This window comes from Pan paniscus, chromosome 10 (assembly GCF_029289425.2).
Source record: "Pan paniscus chromosome 10, NHGRI_mPanPan1-v2.0_pri, whole genome shotgun sequence".
NCBI classification, from domain to species: domain Eukaryota; kingdom Metazoa; phylum Chordata; class Mammalia; order Primates; family Hominidae; genus Pan; species Pan paniscus.
In genome coordinates this window covers 86444882-86471065 of record NC_073259.2, presented here as the reverse complement: position 1 = coordinate 86471065, position 26184 = coordinate 86444882, and the positions used below count along the sequence as shown (strand labels likewise).

The window sequence follows — 26184 nt, the reverse complement described above, 5'->3', positions numbered from 1 at the left end:
ACTAAGAAAAAAAGAGAGGTGACTCGAAATCAGAGATGAAAAAGGTAACATTACAATTGATACCACAGAAAATCAAAGAATCATATGAAACAAATGAAAATGGAAACTAATATGAACAACTGTATGCCAATAAATTGGAAAACCTAGAACAAATAGATAAATTCCTAGAATACAACCAAGATTGAACCCATGAAGCAATGCAAAACCTGAAGAGACCAATAACAAGTAATGACATCAAAGCTATAATACAAAGTGTCCCAGCAAAGAAAAGCCTGTAACCTGATGGCTTCACTGCTGAATTTTACCAAACATTTAAAGAAAAACTATTAACAATTCTACTTAAACTATTCCCAAAAACGGAAGGGGAGGGAATACTTCTAAACTAATTCGCTGAAGCCACTATCACCCTAATGCCAAAACCAAACAAAGACACATCCAATAAAGAAACTGCGGGCCAATATCTCTGATAAATATTCATACAAATATTGTCAAGAAAATATGTGCAAACTAAATATAACAACACATTAAAAAGATCATTCATCATGACCAAGTGGGATTCATCCCACGGATGCAAAGATGGTTCAACATATGCAAATCAATAAATATGATATATCGCATCAACAAACTGAAGGAGTAAAATTATATGATCATTTCGATTGATACTGATAAAGCATTTGATAAAATTCAACATCTTTTCATGATAAAAATAACCTGAAAAAACTGAGTATAGATGAAACATACCTCAACACAATAAAAGCCATATACAACAGACTCACAGCTAGTATCACACTGGGGAAAAACTGAAAACCTTTCTTCAAATATCTGAGACATGACAAGTTTGTTGTTCACTACTGTTATGCAACATAATACTGGAAGTCCTAGGTAGAGCAATCAGACATAAGAAAGAAATAAAAGGCATCTGAATTGTAAATGAAGAAGTCAAATTATTCTCATTTGCAGATTATATGTTTTTTTTTTTTTTTTTGGAAAAACCTGAAGACTCCACCAAAACAAACCACCACCAACAACAACAAAAAACAAAAACAAAACCTATTTTAACCAGTAAGCAAGTTCAATATAGCTGCAGGATACAAAATCGACATACAAAATTCAGTAGCACTTCTGTATGCCAACAGAGAACAATCTGAAAAAGAAATCAAGAAAGCAATTCCATTTACAATAGCTACAAATTAAATACTTATGAATAAATTTAACCAAATAAGTGAAAGATCTCTACAATGAAACTATTAAATATTGATGCAAGAAATTGAAGACAACACAAAAAATGGAAAGATATTCCATGTTCATAGATTGGAAGAATCAATATTGTTAAAATACCCATACTAATCAAAGCAATCTACAGATTCAATGCAATCTCTATCAAAATACCAATGATATTCTTCACATAAATTGAAAACAAATACTCCTAATTTTTATATGGAACCACAAAAGATCCAGACTAGCCAAAGTTATCCTGAGAAAAAATAACAAAACTGGAGGAATCACATTACCTGACTTCAAATTACAATACAGAGTTATAGTAACCAAAACAGCATGGTACTGGCATAGAAACAGACACAAAGACCAATGCAACAGAATAGAGAGGCCAGAAATAAATCAATACATCTACAGTGAACTCATTTCCAACCAGGGCACCAAGAACATACAATAGGGAAAAGACAGTCTCTCCAATAAATGGTGCTGGGAAAACTGGATATCCATATGCAGAGGAATAAAACAAGACTTCTATCTCTTGCTGTATGCAAAAATCAAACAAAAATAGATTAAATACTTAAATCTAAGACCTGAAACTATGAAATTACTACAAAACGACATGGGGGAAACTCTCCAGGACATTGGCCTGGGCAAATATTTCTTGAGCAATATCCCAAAAGAACTGGCAACCAAAGTAAAAATGGACAAATGGGATCGCATCAAGTTAAAAAGCTTCTGTACAGCAAAAGAAACAATCAATAAAGTGAAGAGACAACTCACAGAATGGGAAAAAATATTTGCAAACTACACATCTGACAACGGATTAATAACCACAATATATAAGGAGCTCTAACAACTCTATAGGAAAAAAAAAACTAATCTGATTTAAAAGGGGGCAAAAGATCTGAATAGATATTCCTCAAAAGAAGACATACAAATGGAAAACAGGCATATGAAAAGGTGCTCAACATCATTCATCATCAGAGAAATGCAAATGAAAAGTACAATGAAATATCATCTCATTCCAGTTAAAATGATTTTTATCAAAAAGACAAGCAATATTGAATGCTGGCAATGACATAGAGAAAAAAGAACACTTGTACACTCTTGGTGGGATGATAAAATAGTATAGCTACAATGGAGAACAGTATGGAGGTTCCTAAAAAATCTAAAGATAGAACTAACATACGATCCATTAATCCCACTGCTGGTATATACTCAAAAGAATGAAAATCAGTATACTGAAGAGATATCTGCACTCCAGTGTTTATTGGAGCACTATTCATAATAGCCAAAATTTGAAAGCAACCTAAGTATCCATCAACACAGGAATGAATAAAGAAAATGTGGTGTGATGCATGTTCACACTCATAGGTGGGAACTGAACAATGAGAACACTTGGACACAGGGCAGGGAACATCACACCCCAGGGCCTGTCATGGGGTAGGGTGCAGGGAGAGGGATAGCATTAGGAGAAATACCTAATATAAATGACGAGTTAATGGGTGCAGCAAACCAACATGGCACATGTATACCTATGTAACAAACCTGCACATTGTGCACATGTACCCTAGAACTTAAAGTATAATTTTAAAAAAAGAAAAGGAAAAAAAAAGAAAAGGGTTAGCAAGATAAAACGTAGGAATCCTAAGGCACTATGACTTTTAGTGCTTCTTAAAAACTCCCAAATTCTGTGCCTGACTTATAAGAAAAATTTGAGTGGAGACCTGAGGACACTGCAAAAGACTAAAGGATGAGAATTGGCTCATTTATTTTTATATTCAGAATTGTCATTTGTTCATAAATACTATAATAATAAAAATTATCAATGTTAAAAAAAAAAAAGAAAATGTGGTATGATATGGTTTGGCTGTCTCTACCCAAATCTCATCTTGAATTATAGCTCCCCCAATTCCCACATGTTGTTGGAGGGACCCAGTGGGAGATAATTGAATCATGGTGGCAGGTCTTTCCCCTGCTGTTCTCACGATAGTGAGTAAGTCTGAAGAGATCTGATGGCTTTATAAAGGGGAGTTTCCCTGCACAAGCTCTCTTCTCTTGTCTGCCACCATGATTGTGAGGCCTCCCCAGCCATGTGAAACTGTGAGTCCATTAACCACCTTTCTTTTGCAAATTGCCCAGTCTTGGGTATGTCTTTATCAGCAGTGTGAAAATGGACTAATACACGTACATATACACAATGGAGTACTATTCAGTCATAAAAAAGAATGAGATCATTTGCAAGTTTTGAATAGAAATAGAGGACATTATCTTAAGTGAAATAAGCCAGGCACAGAAAGACAAACTCTGCATGCTTTCATTCACTTGTGGGAGCTAAAAATTAAAACAACTGAGCTCATGGAGATATAGATTAGTGGTTACCAGAGGCTGGGAAGGGTAGTACAGGTTGGGGGATTGTTAGAAAATGGAGATGGTTTATGAGTAGAGAAATATAGTTAGAATGAGTGAATAAGACCTAGTACTTCTAGTACTTGATAGCACAACACGGTGACTACAGTCAGCAAGAATTTGTTGTATATTTTAGAGTAACTGAGGGAGTACTATTGGAATGTTTGTAACACAAGGAAATGATGACTGCTTGAGGTGATGGCAACCCCATTTACTTTATGTGATTTTTGTACATTGTATGCCTGTATCAAAATCTCATCTACTTCATAAATATTTATGCATGGTATATATCTATAAAATTAATAAATTAAGAAAGAAATGATAACTATATTCTAGTTATATGATATCTAAGGGTAACAAATAGGGCAAAATTTTAATTATTGGATGAGTTTATAATACCAATCATCTTGAACTGGACTCCTGGTAAAACCAAAGGTACTTAGAAACTGTCATTGCCAACTGCTATCCCTATTTGATGGCTGGACCTTCTGTGTTGGGGACAAGGATGGAGGACAATGAGGTAGAATGGAGTACAAACATTGCCTGCTTGTTCAGGGAATTTTCCCTGGTAAGTTTACAGATTCTGGTATTGGATTTCTTGCTGATGGTGACCGTGATGTTTGAAGGATTTTAAGCAGGAGGTAACATGATTTGGTTTTCATTTAAAAGAGTTCACTGTAGTGGCAGAATGAACTGATGGAAATGGGATCAAACTAAAAAGAGGGGGAACAGTTAAAAATTATCAGTAGCAAACTAAATACTAGAAGATACAATAGGAATTGCTTTGCCATGTAGGCTGGTAGGACATCACTATGAACACTGCTTATCAATATACCATAAATGTAAATAAATACAACTTAACTAAATAATAGGCAACAAAGCATATACTTTATATTTTATAGTGGGTTCAGAAGAATCCAGAATTTTTGAATATTATAGACAATGACATTATGGGGGTATTTTTTATAAATTCACAGGTTTCTTAAAAGGTCTGAAAGGTTGGTTAACATTTTAATACAACATGGAGAAACGCTGACAGCAGCAATGTGCTCATGAGAATGTATTTAGTCTTATTTCTGTTGGAGAAGCTTCAGTGCTATGCTTTTAGAGATACAGTGCTTTAGTATGTCCCATCAAATTTTGCATCAGAATACTTGAAAAGTCTCATTTCTGCTATTCAGTGACCTCTTGGCTATACACTAATAGATTTCCAATCCACTGAGAGGCAAAACCCTCACAGACACTTTTGAAACATTCAAAGCTATGATTAAATGTGCCTTTACATAAAAAATCAATCTTTTTAAAGGCATTCAAGGGATTTGCTCTGCAAAGCAGAGACTATCATGCTAGCCAGGCTCTCCTAGACTTCTAAAATATCTATCTTTTCCTTCTGCAGGAAGTCATTATTCCAGGGACTGTTTATAGAGGCAGATTTTCAAAGGCCTCCAAACTCCAATTAAGATCATTTTGGCTTAAGAACACCCTCTCATTTATTACAGGATTTTCTTTAAGTACACAAAGGTTGCATGCTGTAAGTGTAACAATCATCAATTAGTAGATTTGCCTTTTTTTTGTACTTTGGTTAGCTAAACAGCACAGTCTTTACTTTTATAAACGTCCAAGTAATAATTCACAGATTTATCTTTTTCAAGTCACTGTGGAACGTCCATAAAGTAAATAATATTTTGCTTTCCAGAATTGTCATAATAAAAGTAGATTTAGCTAGCATTTAATGAGTTCTTCATATACATAATGTCTTTTGTCAACACAGATAATTGAATTTTTTTTTTTGTAGTGCTAATGGTTTCCTATGCTTGTTAACCTCAATTCTTCTAAAAGATATATAAGTTTCTTGGGGACAAGGATCCCATCTACTCCTTTGCTTAATTTCCATACTACATTTAGCAGAGTTCTAGCGATTAGTAGGTAATAATGAACACTAACAATAAGCCTTTAATACTAGAAGAAGTCCAATTTCATGTTTAAAAAGTTTTTTATTTGCAAATAATACATGGAATTATTTGCAAATAAAATAATTTGTTGCAATTGTATTGCAATGAATTATTGCAATACAATTGCAATGATGAAAACCTATTCAATTCAATACACAGAACAGTAGGTTGAAACTGACAAGTTCTGTCATCATTGATCTGACACTTTCTGATCATTCACAGATTTTTGTTTTACAACTACAATATTGAAGCAGTCAATGAAACTTTTTGTCAACTGTCCTAACTGTCATATTGTCATATACACCTCTTACAGGTGTATTAATGTCATTCTGTTATAATAGTTTCAGTGGTATCATTCTGTTACATCCTAAACTTTCATCTGTGCCCGCTCCTTCATTAAATATTGGGTCTGTATGCAGTTTCCCACTACATCTTCATTATGTTCCAATATAATTATTTTGTTAATTTGCTAAGAAGCCATATAAGTGAACTTAAATTAATGAAAGTGGTCTGCACATGATCACAGATTACTTGGCAGAAGATGGCACAACACAAGCCAAAGGAAGACATAGATCATTTATCTGTTTGTAAGAAGTAGGCCCTCAAAACCACTGGCAGAGGTTCAATAGGAATGTAGAGTAGAAACCCAGGAGAAAGTGATAGTGGGCTCACATCCCCAACAGAATGATCCAGAATCTAAAACTGGAAGCAAACCTGGCCCATCTTCTGTCTCAAAATCTCCCATCTTCCCCAAATAGGTGGACATCCTTATCATACATCTTGTTGTCCAAGCCATCAATATGATTTCTACTGCTTTCTCACAGCCCACAGTTAACACGTACTGTTGATTCTATTTTCTTGATATCTTTTAAATTACTCTAATTCTTTTCATCCCTAGGGCCACCATACATATTCTGTCTGTTATTATAATTTTTCTGGTATACTAAAAAGACTCTTAACTCATTTTCCTGCCTCTAGGCTTGCTTGCATTCCCACATTGCCTCTACCATTTACTTTCCAAATTCATGATCATGTTCATTTTGGGTTAAATATCATTCACAGGTTCCCCATAGCTTCCAGATAAGATCAAAATTTCCTAGAAGGATATTCACATTCATTTACAATCTAATTTATGGACCTTTCCAATCTCATCTCTCACCCTTGCCTTGCTTACGTTGTCTGTTCCAATGATCATCTACTTGCACTGTGGCTCCTGGCTGCCTTAACCACCCTTCCAATCCATCTTCTTTATCTGGACTTCTACTTAAAAAGCTCCCATTAATTTTTTATGTTTTATTTTTTCCAGGCTTTATGCTATCTAAAGAACACTCTGTTGCCATAACCTCTATTTCATTTTGTCTACAATAAAGTTTGGAATCCTAAATTTCAAAGAAAAATTAGATTAGAAAAACAGTAAATAAAATGGGCATTGAATTGTGTTAGGGTCAAGAGGAAACAAAAATGTAAGTTCTGCTCCTTGGAAGTGTCAAAGGGAGGGAAATTTATGAAACAAAGATAGTGTCAGTGCCATGTGTTAAATAGTGCTTCACTCTTTTCAATCAAGCATAATAATATTCAAACTGGAAACAGTAGACTAAGAAAGAGTAAAAAGTCAAAATAGGTGTAGTGGGTTTCTATTACTGCTATAACAAATTACAGCAGATTGTGTTAAAGCAATACAAATTTATTATCTTAAATTCTGGAGGTCAGAAGTCTAAAAATGGATCTCGTTGGGCTAAATCAAGATGTCAACTGGGCCATCTTTCTTTCTGAAGGCTCTAAGGGATACTGCATTTTCTTGCCTTTTTCACCTTCTTGAGGCTGCTTACGTTCCTTGGCTCATGTCCTCCTACTATATCTTCAAAACCAGTAATGACTAGTCTCTCTCACATAGAATCACGCTGACATTCACTCTCTCATCTTCCACATTTCAAAGCCACTTGTAATTACATTTGGCCCGTGGAAGTATCCAGGAAAATCTCCCTATTTTAAAGTCAGTTGATTAGAAACCTTAGTTCGATCTACAATCTTAATTCCTCTTTGCTGTGTAACCGAATATACAAGTTCCTGGGATTAAGATGTAGACATCTTGGAGGTGGGGGCATTATTCTAGCTACCACAATAGATAATATCATAAAATCTTCAAAGGAAGCTGGGTTTGTATAGAGTGAAGTCTTATGATTACATATGTGCATTTTGTAGCCAGAAAAGCCTGGGTTTAAATCCTAACTCTCCTCACCAAAAATTAAAAATAAAATAAAAATTAAAAAATCCCTATATAGAAGTCTCCTAATATTGAAACCTGAGAAAACTAGGGCTTTAATCTGTCAGGGTTATTGGGATACAAGTTTTTCAAGCATATAATCTCTTCTCACAACGACTATGCTATAAGATGGAATAATAATGGAGTTGTTTTAAAGATTATGTGACTCAAAATGTTAAGTATAAAACATATAGAATGGCCTTTAGCATGTTCGAAGAGCTCGATAATGATAATTGTGGGTATTTTATGCCTCAGTGAATGGTAGTGGTTATTATGAAGCTAAAAGAAAAGTCATTCCCTTTAAACATACCAGAAATTTGAGTTAGATACAATAGGAAAATATTACAATTATTTTTAGATAAGAAACCACCCTTATTTAGAAAAACATCTAGATGGGTGCTTTCAGTATTATGAAAGCCAAAGTATTCTGAATGTAATCCAGGAGAATAGAATGCTCTGAATAATACAGAAATACATCTAAGAGTTTCCTTCAGGCAGCTGGAATAGGAGGAGGTTTTTGTGAAGACGTACAAGACCCTGGGAGTAGAGAGGGCTCACCTGTCATGCAAAGAACAGAGGCCAGATAAGAATATGGGTCAGTGATATATCCTCCAACACAGAGAAAATAAGAAAACAAATCCTGATAATGAAAACGATAAGTTGTTCCGTGTTCAGTGCTGTGCTATGCACCCCTCTGTTATCAAATTTTTAATCCTAATTATTTTAAATTCTAAAATGTTAGTAGAAGGAGACTCCCATCAACAACCTTATTTTAGCGGTGTTATGGGGAATCATGTATAAGAAGTCAGTATTCAGCTCAGGACAAACAGCTCAGTTTGCAATAACACATGTTCAGATCAGGCAAGACAGAGAAGCAGAAGCCAGATGGGGAATGATTTAGCAGAAATATGAGACAAATTTCTTTCTCTCCAAATACACTAAAAGAAGGGGAATGGTGTGTTTGTTCGTGTGTTTGTTTTTGAAGCGGGGTAAGGCAGAGGGAGTTGTCGATTCCTGACCTCGCGTGTATTCTGTTACAGAGATTAGACCTATCTAGAGAGTAGGTGTTATTATTTTAAATGATTCATCTTATGATGATGATGATGATGATGATGACTGCTTTCATTTTTATCATTTCCAGATGATCTACCTTATTTTGGAATTAAGAAACACTTGAAGATTATTCTCAGAAATGCCATAAGGGATATTTAAAAATCTTGGAGCACACAAGAAGTACAAGAGGAATGAAAATGTCATGTCTTAATTTTCCAAAAAAGAGAATATTTTAGTTTTTAGTATATAAAGGCATATTAACAAACCTTCACACAAATCTAAATTTTATTACTAAATTAATTGATTACACTTTGTGTTTACTAGGTCACAGGGAATTTCAGTGGGTTTACTCAGCAAAAGATTTCATGTGAAATACATTTTTCTATTCTGAAAGGTTTTTTAAGATTTTCAAGGCAACTAAGAAGTTTTCTAAAAAGACAGTGTTTGTAATACAGGTAAGATACAGTAGAAAAAGTTTCTTCCAAAGCGTAAACTTTTCCCACATAATAAATTTGTGTTTTGGGATGTTACCTGAATCTCTTCAGATCATTAAGTTATAAACATAGTAATATAACAAGTTTTCTAGAGGTCTAAAAGGTTTAACATGTGGTATAAAAATACCTGCTGTAGCTAAGATGCAGTATTTCCCAGTCTGCTTGAATACATCTTGTTTCCTATGATAGAAATGTTGGAGGATTCTTTAGTTCTAAGATCTACTATACATGTAGAACTTAGCTGATAATACTTTAAATCATATTGCACAACTGCCGAGTATTTAGGAGAGTAGTAAACATATTTCTGATTAAATCAAAACTCAGTTAAATCAAGACCTAATTAAATTCCAATTAAAGAAAAAACCTTTGAAATAAATGTATATAAATACATTTACTGGAGCAACTTTAAGATACTCTCAGTCATCTTTGTCTACTGGTATTCATGCTTTTGTATAATCTCCTTCCCTTAAGTGTAACAGGGTTGTGACTTGCTTCAATCCAATAGACTATAGCAAAGGTGATGAACTGTCACTTCCATAATTAAGTTACATAAGATTATAACATCTGTTCAGCTAAGGGACTTTTTCCCTTGCTAGCTTTCATAAAGCAAATGGCCATGTTAGGGAAGTCCACACAGCAAGAAATTGAGAGTGACCTTCAGATAAAAGCCAGCAAGAAACTGAAGCCCTCAGCTTAACAATCCACGAAAAGTGAATGCTGCCAATGACTTCATGAATTTGAAAGTAGATCCTTCCCAAGTTTAGCTTTTACATGAGACCCCATCCCTGGCTGAACAATTTGATTGTGGCCTTGTACAGAACTCAGCCAAGCTATGTCTGGATCTCTAACCCACACAAAAAGTAAGATAATATTCATGTTAAATATTTGACTATTATTTTGAGACAATTATTAATTTTCATGCAGTTGTAAGAAGTACTACGAAGAGATATCCTGCATGCTTTAACCAGGTTTCTCTAATGGAAACACATTATGATACCGGAGTATAAACTATCAACCAAGACATTGACATTGACACAATCAAGATACAAAAAAAGATTCCATCATCACAGGATCCTCATGTTGCCCTTTTACAGGCACACTCACTTCCCTCCCTCCCTCATCCCCTTCTTAATCTTTGGCAGCCACTGATATGTTCTCCACTTCTGTAACTTTGTCATTTCAAGAATCTTTTATAAATAAAATTGTAGTATTTAACCTTTTTGATTTTTTTTCACTCAGTGTAATTCTCTAGGGATTCATCCAGGTAGTTTCATGTCACAGTGGTTTACTTCATGATATGAGAAAAACCACAGATTGTTTAACCCTTCACCTTTGAAGGGCATGTAGATTGTTTCCAGTTTTCAATTATTACCAATAAAGGGACCATAAACATTTAGTACGGATTTTAGTGGACATAAGTTTTCATTTTTCTGGAATAAATGCCCAGGAGTGCAATCACTGGGTTGTATGGTAATGGCATGTTTAGCTTTTTAAATAAATTGCCAAACTGTTTCCCAATGTGGGTGTGCCATTTTACTTCCCCACCAGCAATGAATGTTTCTCTGCACCTCCACCAGCAATTGGTGTTGCGTGTATGTATCTATATGTACTTACATACACATACACATATATTTTACATATAATGTATGTTTGTGTCTATGTGTGTATATGAGATATATGAACACATATATAAAAATCTATATATATATTATACACACACACATACACAAAGGGTCTCACTCTGCCATCTAGGCTTGAGTGCAGGGACCCTATTATAGCTCACTGTAACCTGGAACCCTTGGGCTCAAGTGATCCTTACACCTCAGTCTCAACTCCCGCCCCAAGGTAGCTAGGACCATAGGCATGTGCCAGTAAACCTGGTTAAGTTTCAAAAATTTTTGGAGAGATGGAACTTGCCCAGGCTGTTCTCAGACTCCTGGGCTCAAGCAATCTGCCTGCTGTGGCCTCCCAATGTGCTGGGATTACAGGCAACAGCCCACCTCACCTGACCTGGGAATTCTGATAGGTATGTAGTGATATCTCATTTCAGTTTCATTTTCTGTTATATTGAACATCTTGACATGTGATCACTTGCCATCTATATTTCTACTTCGACAAAATGTCTCTATTTCCATTTTTAAACTGCCCATTGCACATTTTCTCATCAGTTTGCTTATTTTTTCTAATGTTGATCATTCCTTATATGTTCTACATACTATTTATTTGTCAGATATTTGGTTTGCCAATATTTTCTCCTACTTTGTAGCTTGGATTTTGATCTTTTTAACAGGATCTTTCCCAGAGCAATAGTTGTTAATTTTGATAAAATCCAACTTATTATTTTTTTAATTTTCTGGATTGTGCTTTTAATGTTAACTTTAGGAATTATTTTCCTAATCTTATATCCTGGAGATAATCTTATAAGTTTATTTATCTAAATTATATAGTTTTATGTTTTACATGTAAGTCCATGATTCATTTTGAATTAGTCCTGCAAATGACAAGAGACTTAGGTTGCGGTTAGTGTTTTGCTTGTGGATATCCAATTTCTCTAGTGCCATTTGTTAAAGAGGCTGTTTTATCTCTATTTAATTGCTTTTGCACCTTTTTCAAAAATAAGTTGGGCATATTTGTATCCGTTTTTTCTTGGTTCTCTATTCACTTCCATTGATTTATGTCTATTCCCTCCACCCAAAGTCTTGTTTATTTCTCTCTACTTTTCAGAGTCAACTCATATTTGTTTTATTTATAATATTCAGTGATTCTACTTTTACTTAGCAGGAGAAACAGCAAAACACATTGATTCCATCTTCCTATAAAAATGGAAGTCTCCAATATATGTTATTTTAAACTTAGTTTGTAGTAATATTGTTATGTAACAATAAACAATACAACATATAAATAATAGTATGTCTCCAGTAAGCACCAGGAGGTAAGTATTTATCCCAGGGTATCATCATAATCATTAAACTAGGTAATGTTTAATAAATTATCTAATACATTAACAATACCATGCAAATTATACCTATTTGCATAGTGGTAGAGGATAAATGGATGAGGATTCAAACCCCTACTTCTCCAACTATGAAAAGTATCCACTTGTATTAGCCTGTTCTTGCATTGCTATAAAGAACTAGCTGAGACTGGGTAATTTTTAAGGAAAAGAGGTTTAACTGACTCACTGTTCCACAGGCTCTATAGGAAGCATCGTTGTGGAGGCCTCAGGAAACTTACAATCATGGCAGAAGGCGAAGGGAAGCAGGCACATCTTACGTGGCTGGAGAAGGAGGAAGAGAGAGCAGGGGAAGGTGCTACACATTTTTAAACAACCGGATCTCATGAGAACTCACTCACTATCACAAGAACAGCAGGGAAATCCACCCCCATGATTCTATCACCTCCCACTAGCCCTCTCCTCCTTCAACACTGGGGATTACAACTCCACATAAGGTTTGGGCAGGGACACACATCCAAACCATATCATCACTAATTAATGTTTCTGAAAGCTAGTGTTACATTACAACCACCTGAAGAGCTTTTAGAAAATTACAGATCCCTGAGCTTCCATCTAGATTGATTAAATAAAAATATCTGGGCTTGAATTCCTTGAGTTTGTATTTTTTAAACTTTGTCAGTGATTCTGATGGTCAATGAGTTTTGAGAACCACCGCTCTAAAACTTTCTGAAATTTCTTCTTGTTCTATAAAGTGAGGATAATAATATGATAAGGATATCTCTGTCACAATTTGATGTAAGACATATAAATAACTTAACCTAAATCAGGTTCTCAGCACTGTATCCTCATATAGAAGTAGAACGAGTATGCATTTTGCAAACGAGTTCCTAATCTAGCTGCAGTATTTCCTAGGTCTGGCACAGTCAAGTCATAGGACTTTGGAGACTCAGTTTCCTCATTTCTCATAGGACCTTGGAGCCTCAGTTTTTCTCCTAGTACTTAACTCTTGGAGCTGGTGTAAGGATAAAATTAGATAATGTGTATATACATATTTCACACATTGCAGATGCATTTGTTCTCGTTCTTTCTTCCTGAAACATCTCTGCAAAACACAAGTGTAATCATCCTTACCATAATATAAAGTTTAATGTGGAGCTTTAAATTTTAGGAAGGGAAAAAACACCTTCCCTTTATCCAGCCATCTGGATGCTACCAATAGTTCTATGACTTCTTCCAGGGTTGGCCAGTGTTATAGTACGGTTTGTAGAGGTTTCACCATTGAGGAAAAAGTAGGCTTGTCTTTCAGTCTTCAATGCTCAGACTTTGCTTCTTCCTTCTTCTATACTACATATTTTATTCTCTTTTCCAAGATAGTACACCCTTGTTACAAGAGTTACTGATTTCAATGGACAATATGTCATCCTCAAGATGTCTCTTCTAACATTCTAGAATTGTTACACATTTAAAAGAGTTCTAGTGCATCTGAAAGGTTGGGAATGTCTTCCCTAAAGTAGTAGCAGCCTCATTAATTTCTGGGATATGCAATAAAGGAATTCTGAGACATATCTCTGTATTATCTGTCCTTTCTTTTAATCTGATGATATTTGTTCAGAATCTACTCAAGTGGGTTAGAACATGTGAAACAGACTTGTGGGGACTGAAAGATATAATGCAAACCCCAGAAGTGCCCTGGTTCAGCCAAACGCATACACACATACATACAAACACACACAAACACACACATCAGAACTCATAAACTGAGCATTTTGACTTTGACTTAGTAAACAAAATGGTTACCCATATTGTCATCAATCTTAAAGTTTGGTGGATTGCAGCAAATCAACAATTTTTGGAACTTTACAAAATTATTATCTTCCTGATATAATTAATTAAACTGCAAAATTTTAGTTGATCTGCTGTTCTCTTTAGATCTGGTGTCTGTGTTGTGTAAGCATTATTACATTGTACAGTCTAATATTTGAAATTACACTGTTACACCAAAATAGAAGTTGAAATGAACGATTCATTACAAAAGCTCTAAAGACAAAACTACTCATTCTCCAATAAATGGACAATAAAAAATGACAAAATATAATTCCCAAAGGAAAACAATTATATTTTCTACTCATGAGTATCAATAGAATGATGTCATATTGCGAAAGTAGGGTAATAAAATGTCTTATTTTAATAAGCTACTGCCAAGGAATTTCAGGAAAAGAATATTTTGCTACAACAGAACTGAGTCCTCCATAAGTAGAGATTATATTTTCTAAACAGATACTTTTGGTTAGGGTCTGGGTTTAATTTTTGGCCAGCTTTCAAATGCTTTCTTACAAAAGAATTAATTTTAAGTGAATCATGATTTTCTTTTCATTCTCAGAAGCAGTTTTGTGGGATTGGGGTTGAAGAAGATGAAAACAGATGGATCAGATACTAACAAAAGCATGCAGCAGGAGGACAAAGACGACTAGCATCAAGAGCAGCGATTTGGGGTTCCTGGATTTTTGACTTATTTACCATCAAAAAGCCTAAACCTATTGATTTCCTTGAATCTAAACAGAAACAAAATGGGCTCTCAACTATTCTAATCTAAACTAAGCTCCTATTTTCCTACTGGAAAGTACTATTAACTTTCCCCTGAGAAAGATAGGTTATATGAGAGCCGAATAAATAAGGCTCTATTTAAAGACCCTAAGAGTGCATACAATGAACAGAAAAATCAATGTGAGCCCCTTTGACAGCTGAAATTAGATGTCTCATAATGTTTTGCTAGCTTCATAGAGCATTGTATATTTTCAAGCTACCCTCTATGCCTTTGTGCTCCTTTATATTTATTTGCCTCTCTCGTTAAAAATACAATTTTGCCCTTTTGCTAACATTTCACGGGCTTAGGGACTTACTTTTAAGACCTGGCCACAAAGCTTTGAATTGGTGGCACAGGCATTGCTAACAGCAAATTAACCTGGAAGAATATGGGCTTTGGGTTTATTCAATAGCACATTACCAATGCTTTTTATTTTGAAGTGTTGCCTTATTTTCCTTTCATGTCACATGGCACCTAAGCAAAAAATGTACAAAGGCTGCAGAGAGTAGCCTGGAAGAGACAAATGCTTTGTGATTTTACAGTGTCAGTAACATTCTCATGTCTAAAGATACGGAAGTGAAATGTGAGGCACAGGTTTTTCAAGTTAGGAGAGGGAGATAGAAAACTATTTAGCTAGATAGTTCAAAATCAGGTTTCTTAGGGACAAAGGAAAACTACAAGAGGAAAGCAATTCATTGAACAGATGGACAAAGAAATATGTTATTTAATAAAATATCTTAAATACCAGGGGTACTTTGCTAAACTTTCCATACCTTACCCTGAAAACTGAGTTTATTTTTAAGCAAAAAGAATTAATAAAAGATTCATTTCTGGCAATATTTATTCTATCACCAAATGTTACAGCCTATAATAGCCTTTGAAGCCCTATCCTGACCACTCATTTAAAATCCAGTGTCTTGCTCCAACACAGCATTCTGATTCTCCTTAACTTACTCTACATTTTTCTTTTTGTGCCTTCTAACATAACTATAAAATGTACTTATTTTTATATACTTTTTGTTTATCACAGATCTCCTTCTACTAAAATACAAAATCTATGAGGTCAAAGGCCTTGGTTTTACTTACTGATATATCCCATGAGTGTAGAATAATGCTTAACACAATATATTTGGAGAATGAAGGGATAAATTAATGAAGAGTAACATGATACACATTAACCGGGATCTTTTTTCCTGATGTATACAAATCAACCCACTGGGGGCTGACGTCATTGTTAGTATCGGCTATGACATTTTCTCTCTGTATTTGCTGTTTGCCATAATTTACTTTTTCTGCCTTCATTTTACAAATGTAAATTCTATGGTATAAAAAATATTGCCCTTTCTCTCAGTTTCAAGGGTATTAAGCAATAAAGCCAGAAATAGACTTAGGACTGTAGAGCATTATAGGTAAACTTTCTTGTCGCAACATCATAAATAAATATGTCCAGGAGATCACCCACAACTCAACGAATTAAAATAAAGAACATAAGAAGAAAAATGAAAAAAAAGATTATATCATTTTGCATTGGTTTAATGGACCAGCAGAATCAAATATGAAAATGCTGAAAAAATTTAGAGAAGAAACCCGACAGCTCTAGAGAGAAAGATTGTACCTCATTACTAAAGTTCTAAACTTCAATAGAGAGGAATGACAGATTTCTGTTTTAAAAAATGATTCTCTGTGACATTTCAGTGAGTTGTCAAATCTATAACTTCCCTTTTGTGAACTGCTGCTGGAGGACAGATGCCTTTCCTGTGGGGGTTACACCTCTGTGAGTGGTTAAAAAGAGAAGGACGAGCTTCCTGCACACGGCACCACTATTCACTGAAGAAGGTTATTTTTGTGCTAAATCATCTGCACCAAACCATATGGTTGGAAGAAAATAGACTGCTAGCCAATATATAGCATCTCCAGAGGGCCTAGACTGGCATAAGATGCCTGCTGATTTGTTTGCTATTTGAATAGATGCCTTCCTTTCCTTGGCTCAATGAAGAAAATTGTGACTTGGGGCAAATAATTCCACCAAAAAAATAGAATGGAAAAGAATGTCACCAAGTAAGAAATACCTCCCAGTATTTTTATATCTATGTTCATATTTTATTAAAACTTCTATGTGTTATTCAGTGCTATTTGCTGACCGTTATATTCCTTTAACAAAGAAATTATATGAGTTTCTCTCAATCCATCATAATACATGTTATGGTCTGAATTGTGTCCCAATCTCCTTAACCCAAAATTGATGTGTTGAAGACCTAATCCTCAGTACTTCAGAATGTAACTGTATTTGAAGATAAGGTCTTTAAAGAGGTAGTTAAATTAAAATGAGGTCATTGTGATGGAGCTTAATTCAGTATGACTGATATCCTTATATGAAGAGGAAATTTAAGCCCAGACATATAAATAAAGAAGACGAATATGAAGACATAGGGAGATGACAGCCATTTACAAATAGGCCAGGTACAAATTTCTCCTTCACGGCCTTGAGAAGGAACCCTGCTGACACATTGTCTTTGGACTTCTAGCCTCCAGAACTATGAGAAAATAAATTTCTGGCCCCTGGCTTCTATGCCACAGTCCTAGAAAACTAAAACAAAACACACAAATCCAAAAACTGTCTCTTCTGGATTAATGAGAATAACCAGCAAACTGATGGAGGGCAGGTGATTTCTGCTTCTATAGAAATGGCAAGAACCAAAGAGCAGTACCTTTGTAGAAAAACATCACCATTGTGATTTAAAAAGCAAAACATTAAGATTACATGAATTTCAAAGGAATAATAATTACCAATTAATGTTTGCAACATAATTTTGCCAATACTCTTTTGTTCAATTCTGACAACGCTGTGAAGTGGGTATGTAGATTTCAATCTGCAAATTGACTTGTCCAATTTACACAGCTGGGATTTGAACTCAGATCTCCTACCTTTAAATCCTATTCTATCACAATGAAACCTCTCTGCTCTGATTTCAACTGGGTTTAATTTCTTTTGTGTTAATTGCCTTTAATGGAAGAAGTTTTCTCTTTCTCTTTTCTTTTTAACCTAAAGACCACGTTACTCATAAGCAATAGAAATACTGGCAATTGGTGGTGTATTCAGGTTTTCTTATTGCCAATAATTTAAGATTATGAATTATTTTTTCTTATAATGACAATTCATTCAGCTTTTCAAAACAATGAAATCATTTAGTCTCGTGAACTCGTAATCTGTGTCTTAAAATTGAATGGTAAAATGTTATTCACTATGTATGTGTGAAAGATGTTATATCATTATGTATTACCCAAGATGTAAAACAAGAATGTCTCAATTATTTAAGAACACAATTACTCTCAGCATAATTATTGCTACATTCATTGTTATGAGGCCACAAATGATTCATTTAAATTTTTGTAATTTTCTATGTTGTTTTATAATGAGAAATAATGTTTAGGATGAGGGAACTGTAAATTTCTAACATCAAGTAGTCAATTTTATCAAGTATACTTTATAAGTCAAGAAAATAGAGATATGTTTTCATTAAATTTTACGCCAAAAACATTGAAATAAATAACACATTGTGTTTTTATATCTCATTTATTACTTTCTACTTTCACTGAAGTTTTGTCTGTGTATGTCTTATATTTTACTGATTAAATCTCTGAAATCAAGATTCATATCTGCTTCATCTTTGCAACTTCTATTTTGTTTGTAGTACTTGCTCAATAAATATTTAATGAACATCAAAATAGTTTTCCATGTATCACAGTTATTAAAAATATGAATTAAATAAGAATAATCCACTTTTTTTGTATCAAAGAAAACTGGGGCATCAAAATAAGAGTATTTATACCATAGTCAGATTTTAAACAAAGTGTTAACAACAGATGGTAGTGTTCTTTCATCTGTGTTAAACAGATTTTTTCATATTAACTTATGAATGGTGTTCATCAAATTTCTATAGCATAAGAAAAGTTTTCTTCTTTAAAATTTCGGCATTTAATCTGTGGCTTAATAAACTAAAGTCGATTAGTCTAGCTTATTTATGCCATCATCTTGGCGCATTGGACTCCCCTGGGATATTTGTAAAGTCACAATTCTTTCCTGCTGTTTCAATTAACGCTCTAGAACACTCATTATCTTCACTAGAAACTATCTTTGAAACCGTAACATGCTTCAGCTGGAGATATGTTATTTGATTGTTCAGAGTTAAAAGGCTTAGGGTTTTTATTAAGGGACTCACATGGGGATGAACATTACAAGTAGACGAAGACCTTGGCCAAGACATTCAGAGAAACTGATCACCAAGTCCCTCCCGCTGCTTAGCAAAATAACCAAGTCCATAATTAGGGCATAGCTAAGGTTAAAATGCTAGCAACATACTTTTCCAGCTCTCTAAATGAGACAGCCTTTGCTTTCCAAATCATCTACCTCATCAGCTGGGGTTACGAGACCTGCTTTCTCACTCTGCCTACCCTTTAGTTGAGAAAGTAAAAACAACTCTTTAATCTTTCCCCATTTGACTACATGGCTCCAGCCACCAGTCAACAAGGTTTATTGAGCCCCTTTTCTATGGAGATTCTGGGTGGCCATGCGGTATATTAGCACACACACCCAAAAAAAGGGAAAAATTATGTTTGCCTTTGAAGAGCTCCAAATATGAGAAATCCAGGAAAGATGTTAATTCCTGTATCACCCTATTCTTTTATTGGAATGTACAGAGAAAGACACAAAGATCAATGTGAATAAATGCTGCCAAAAATATTTTCTTCTATTGCATTGGGTATACTGCAGTGAGAAAAACACATGGAATAAACTGAGAATCCTCAGCTCACACAAATTGGCCTTATTTTTAGGCAAGTACGCCACGTGAATTTGCAAACGCATTTGCTGAAAGGTGACCTCATTAGGAAAATCAGCAACTACATGCTATAAAGACATGAAATATATGATAAAATGGTTCTATAAATATGCAGCCCTTACTTTTTTAGGCAGAGACTAGTTGACTACAGGTAAAATCAGTGTTTCTCAAAATCTCATCTTCTTTTAAACAAACTAAAATTTTAACATAGAGATTTGTGGGAATTCTGATCAAAATGTTTTATTTCCTGTTAAAAGGTTTGTTTTTTTTGTTTTGTTTGCTTTTTGTCTTCTGATTTTTGCAACCTCATTCCACTAGTGGAAGTGCAGTGTTTTGATAAACGGATAAAGACAATGTATAACAACTCACTGGGAGAAGGAAACCAATTTCTAAAACCATTTTATGATAACCTGAATCTCTCCTAATATTTTTTCTCTTGATGTTCATTATGATTAATAAAGTTTCTCAATGTTCTTGAGATTGATTGGCTTCATCACAGGCAATAAATTTATTCTAACTAAGTTCACTGAGTGCTATCCCCAACATGATTTTTGCTGTCTTATCACCCCTCCCTCCTTCTCGATTTCTCTGTCTCTTTCTCTTTCTGTCTCTCTCATTTCACAAATTATTTAGAGGGAAGGATAAAAAACTAGAATGAAGGTGATTCAGAATTAAGAACTATGAAAGGTAATTTGTCAAATGTTGACCTCTGGAAAGTAGGGACATACTTAGTTTTTGGCTAATTGTTTGATTATGAAATCAGGGTAGTCAGTTCTGAAACAAAAGTTATTTCACAAAAGGAAGCACTTTAATAACCAAAAGAGGGAAAAAAAAGAGAAAAACTGATATGTTCTGTAGTTGATATTAATAGGTATTTTATTAAAGGCAAGGTGAACTAACTTTATAAAACATACTCTGATGCCTTTTCTGTAAAAAATATGAATCATTTTAGGACATTTTATGCATCTGTAGGCTCAGACACTGACTTAAGTGTTATAAGCAGTTCATTATATTTTTTTGTGAAGAAAAGGGACATTTTATTTCTATCATTTAAATTTCTGTAACATTCATGCTAGACAGCTTATTGTAAGTTTAAAGTATAGAATAACAGTGTGCACATCTTTAGGATGTTAGAGATTTATTTCTGGTCTGCAAATAGGGGATTGACTAGAACCATTCATTAATTCCACAAATATACAGTCAGCTTTTTCTGGGTTTTAGGTATGTACAACGTTGAGGAAAATGTGATCCTTGACCCAAGGAGCTTATAGCCTAAGAGAGAAGTTACAGGACACGCGCATATTCTTATTATTAAATAAAACATTCAAAATCATTAGAGGTTAAAAAGTGCTTTTGAATTTAGAGGAGTAAAAAATATATACATGGAACAGTTATCAAAGGTTCATTAGGATGGGTCTTAATATTAAGTCCTTAATGTTTGGGCAAAAATTAGATGAAATCAATTGAATGAGTTTGGAGGAGTAACAGTAACAAGAGACTAGAAGAATGAGAAGGTAAGTATGGTCCTTGACAGTGAATAATCCCATCTGACTAGAAAATAGAGTACGGGAAAAATGAAGACAGAAAAGGAAGCTTAATAAAAATCTTGTACGTTTCTTGAATGTTGAGCTAAATAATTTGGACTTTATTCCTCAAGTAATTAAGAAGAATGAGAATTAGTATATATTGCATTATTATGCACCTTCTTTTTTTTTATCTATGATGTTTTTATTTATGACTACCCTCCTTTCCATTTAATTTTCTTATCAAATACTACTGTTCTTCAGATCAAGACTAGAAAGGAGCAAATCTTTCCCCTCCCCACTGCTGATCTGTTTTGTTGGTTTGTTTCTTGCTGCCATGAATTTTCCTCTTTCTAGTGGATGTGCTGATTCTCATCCACTTTTTTTTTTTTTTTTTTTAATTAAAGTTTTAGGGTACATGTGCACATTGTGCAGGTTAGTTACTTATGTATACATGTGCCATGCTGGTGCGCTGTACCCACTAACTCGTCATCTAGCATTAGGTGTATCTCCCAATGCTATCCCTCCCCCCTCCCCCCTCCCCACCACAGTCCCCAGAGTATGATATTCCCCTTCCTGTGTCCATGTGATCTCATTGTTCAATTCCCACCTATGAGTGAGAATATGCGGTGTTTGGTTTTTTGTTCTTGCGATAGTTTACTGAGAATGATGGTTTCCAATTTCATCCATGTCCCTACAAAGGATATGAACTCATCATTTTTTATGGCTGCATAGTATTCCATGGTGTATATGTGCCACATTTTCTTAATCCAGTCTATCATTGTTGGACATTTGGGTTGGTTCCAAGTCTTTGCTATTGTGAATAATGCCGCAATAAACATACGTGTGCATGTCTTTATAGCAGCATGATTTATAGTCATTTGGGTATATACCCAGTAATGGGATGGCTGGGTCAAATGGTATTTCTAGTTCTAGATCCCTGAGGAATCGCCACACTGACTTCCACAATGGTTGAACTAGTTTACAGTCCCACCAACAGTGTAAAAGTGTTCCTATTTCTCCACATCCTCTCCAGCACCTGTTGTTTCCTGACTTTTTAATGATTGCCATTCTAACTGGTGTGAGATGATATCTCATAGTGGTTTTGATTTGCATTTCTCTGATGGCCAAAAACCAGTTATTTACATAGGCTATGTAATTTAATTTCCTCATCAACCTCATAATGAGAGCAATTTACACACAGGAGTCTGTAAATGGGATTTAAGTGGCTCTTGTTCCAAAGCTCCTTTACACGACTTCTTTGTGGTCATAAATGACTTTGAGAATTTCATGAATGCTATGGAACTTCTTTCCAAAGAAATGCATATGTACACATATAGAAATGCATATGTACACATATACACAAAATTTCTCTTATAATTTCACGGTATTTATTAATTTCCATTTTCATTCCCTGTTAAAACACTCTTGCTCCACCCAAAGATATCTCTCATAAGGCAATGCATTTCCTTCTGATTCCATGATCCAGTAATATTTCAACATGGGAATATATAAAATAATACTATAGAACTGAGTTTTCAATGAGGCCATTATGTTTCCTATTGTATCAATAAAAAAGAATGTGTAAATTAAATGATTAAAACAATGTAATAATTTCACCCCAAATTTGAAAGTGTTCATCTTATAAAACAAAACAGATTGGTCTAAATCTGAACCAGCTCACATTAATTTGAATTTCTTCAATGTTTTATTAGCTTTTGTTTTACTTGTCTTAATATTTTTATCTAATGTTTTCCCCTTTTAAAAAATTTGAATATCCTATTTTTACCCATATCTTTCAATTTAAATATAAACATTTTTCTTGGTTGGAAATTTTTGCATTTCAGTTGCTTAGCCATTTTGTCCTTAAGGTCTTAGGGACAAAATGGCTAAATCTGAGTCCTGAATCTCTATTGCTAGCAATGTGAATCTGGACACATTACACACACTGCATTTTATTTAAAACCAGAAAACTCTGTCAGGTTCTTTTCCTGAAAATTGGGAATAATAGTAATTATGCCCTTCCTTAAATGATTATTAAATGTAGAAAATTTCTAAATGATCGAAGTAGTTTGATATCCATTATATCCATTACTATTCAATTCATGACCATTCTTTAAAACCTAGTTGTAACAGCATTAAGTTTGGGAATTTTTTTTTTTTTTTTTTTTTTTAAGACAGAATCTTATTCTGTCACTCAGGCTGGAGTGAAGTGGCATAATCTCGGCTCATGGCAACCTCCACCTCCCAGGTGTAAGTGACTCTCCTGCCTCAGTCTCCCAAGTAGCGGGGACTACAGGTGCACGCCACCATGCCTGGCTAATTTTTGTATTTTTAATAGAGACAGGGTCTCACCAGCCTGTTTTGTTGGCCAGGCTGATCTCGAACTCCTGACCTTAGGTGATCCACCTGCCTCGTCCTCTCAAACTGCTAAGGTTACAGGTGTGAGCCACTATGCCCAGCCAAGAAACAACTTTAAAAGGCAAATATTTAAGAATAAGAAAAAGCATAGTTTAAAAGATAAATATATAAATAATAAATGATATAAGTGATATAATAACAGCTTGATATAAAATGTTAGGAAAACACAGAAGAAGTAATGACTGAGTCCTGGAATAGTGCAATAAAGAGGTAACATTTGAGTGGAACCTTCCAGAAGGGGTTTTCTAGGTTGACTTAGCTGACTATTAAACTAATTCTCCATGTAAAACAGCAGCTTCCTGTTCTTGTATAACATATTAGCCCATGGAACATGCTTTAGAATATGAACATTACAGAAGCAAGAGAGAAATGCTATATTTTGATTTAAATGCTACTTACTGGGCCATTCATATGGTTGAAAACATGCAGTATCTTTTCAGTTACATTGAGAAGTGCATACATTGCATTTGTTTGAAATTCAGGTATTAAAGTCAGTCATGTAAATGACATTTTAAAAAACAATGAAACGAATGCATTACTTGAGGGGTCAAATATATTTTGTATTGTCAATCAGTTTGAAAATTCTTATGAGTAATAATTGCCAACTCTAAACCACACAAATGACATTGTTTCTAAATATGCCACCAAGGATGGGTGTCTCTCCATGTCAATTTCCTCCTTGATATTGCACTTGTGTTCATCAGAGCTTCTTTTAAATAAAATATTTTAGGTTTAGGGGTACATGTATGTGCAGGATTTTTATATAGGTAAACTGCATGTTGTTGGAGTTAGCTGTGCAGATTATTTAGTCACCCAGGTAATAAGGATAATACCCAATAAGTATTTTTTAAATCCACTCCCTCCTCTCACCTTCCACCCTCAGAGTAGGCCCCAGTGTCTGGTAGTTCTCCTCTTTGTGTCCCTGTGTTCTTGTTGTTTAGCTCCCACTTATAAGTAAGAAGATGCAGTATTTGGTTTTCTGTTTCTGTATTAGTTTGCTTAGGACAATGGCCTCCAGCTCCACCCATGTTGTGGCAAAGGACATGATCTCATACTCTTTTTTTCCAGGTAAAATTATTTTATTTTTTAACTTTTATTAAGTTCTGAGATACATGAGGTTTGTTACACAGGTAAACTTGTGTCAGGTGGGTTTGTTGTATAGATTGTTTCATCACCCAGGTATTAAGCCTAGTACCCATTAGTAATTTTTCCTGATTTTCTCCCTCTTCCCACACTCCAGTCTCCAGTAGATCTCATTCTTTTTTATGGCTGCATAGTATTCCATGATGTATATGTACCATATTTTCTTTATTCAGTCTACCAGTGATGATCATTTAGATTGATTCCATGTCTTTCCTACTGTGAATGATGCATGATTAACATACATGCATGTGTCTTTATGGTAGAATGAATTATATTCCTTTGGGTATATACTCAACAATGGGATTGCTGGGTGGAATAGTAATTCTGTTTTAAGTTCTTTGAGAAATCGCATCAGAATGGCCATTGCTAAAAAGTCAAAAAATAACAGATGCTGCAAGGTTGCAGAGAAAAGGGAACACTTACAAACTGCTGGTGGGAGTGTACGTTAATTCAGGCACTGTGGAAAATAGAGCTGCTTTTCTTGCTCTGCCAGGAATCAGTATAGTCATCTAACATTTACTGAGTCTTTAATCTGTACCAGTTACAATGCTAAGCATTCTGTAATGTTTTACTTTAGTTTTCTCCGATTTTACAGATGAAAAGTCAGATTGAAAGAGATTAAGCAATTTACTCAGAGTCAAGAGCAAATTCTGTTAAAGGACGTAACTGAAATTTGAACAAAGGATGTATAATATATTCACTCAGTGTCCAGGAAATAAATCCTGAGATGCCTACAGGTAAGAGTGAGGCATACATTACACAAAAGATCCAATCCAAGCTCTACATGTTTCTGTGGAAGCCCAAGGTCTCCAGGATTAATAAATAAATAAGCAGCAAGATATTCAATGCCATTTTAAGTGCATAGATAATTGTCTATTCAGCAGAGAAAGCCAACACACCTCTACTAGTTAGAGCCAAGGATTATCAGATGGTAAGCTGTGGGTTTCCTATGTGTAGGTTATTGAGCTGCAACTGTTAGTGCAGGGCCAGGGGTCCAGGCAGTTCAGAGGAGCATCAAGTCTCTTCTACCTGGAACTTTTATCCTTTACTCACCCAAAAAGTGACATCATCACCATGCTAACAAATTAATGTGTGCTGTAACTGCCAGCTACCTGAATACAACTGAATGGCTCTTATCAATGTGCAATTTTTATCAAAGTAACAGGAAGATTTTATCCCAGTATTACCAAATGATATAGGATTTTTCTACATGGCATGAGGGCTTTCTAGCCTAGATACTTTCTGATAGCCACGACCTACCAAAGTGTCTTCTAGCGAGAACCTAGGATTCAAGGTAGCAATCAGAAACACTAAAATATTATTTTCTTAATTA

General features: G+C 34.7%; 1 long non-coding RNA gene across 2 annotated transcripts in view; it reads right to left on the bottom strand.

Annotated features, from left to right (window-relative positions):
• Positions 1 to 26184, bottom strand: part of LOC117975491 (uncharacterized) — an 80040-nt gene that overhangs the window by 39742 nt on the left and 14114 nt on the right. The window contains exon 1 of one of the 2 annotated variants that reach the window (XR_004665756.3): positions 12621 to 12695. The exons of the other annotated variant lie outside the window; for it this stretch is intronic. This is a non-coding gene — a long non-coding RNA (uncharacterized LOC117975491). Of the gene's footprint in view, positions 1 to 12620; positions 12696 to 26184 lie in introns of those variants that run through there. 2 annotated transcript variants of the gene reach the window in all.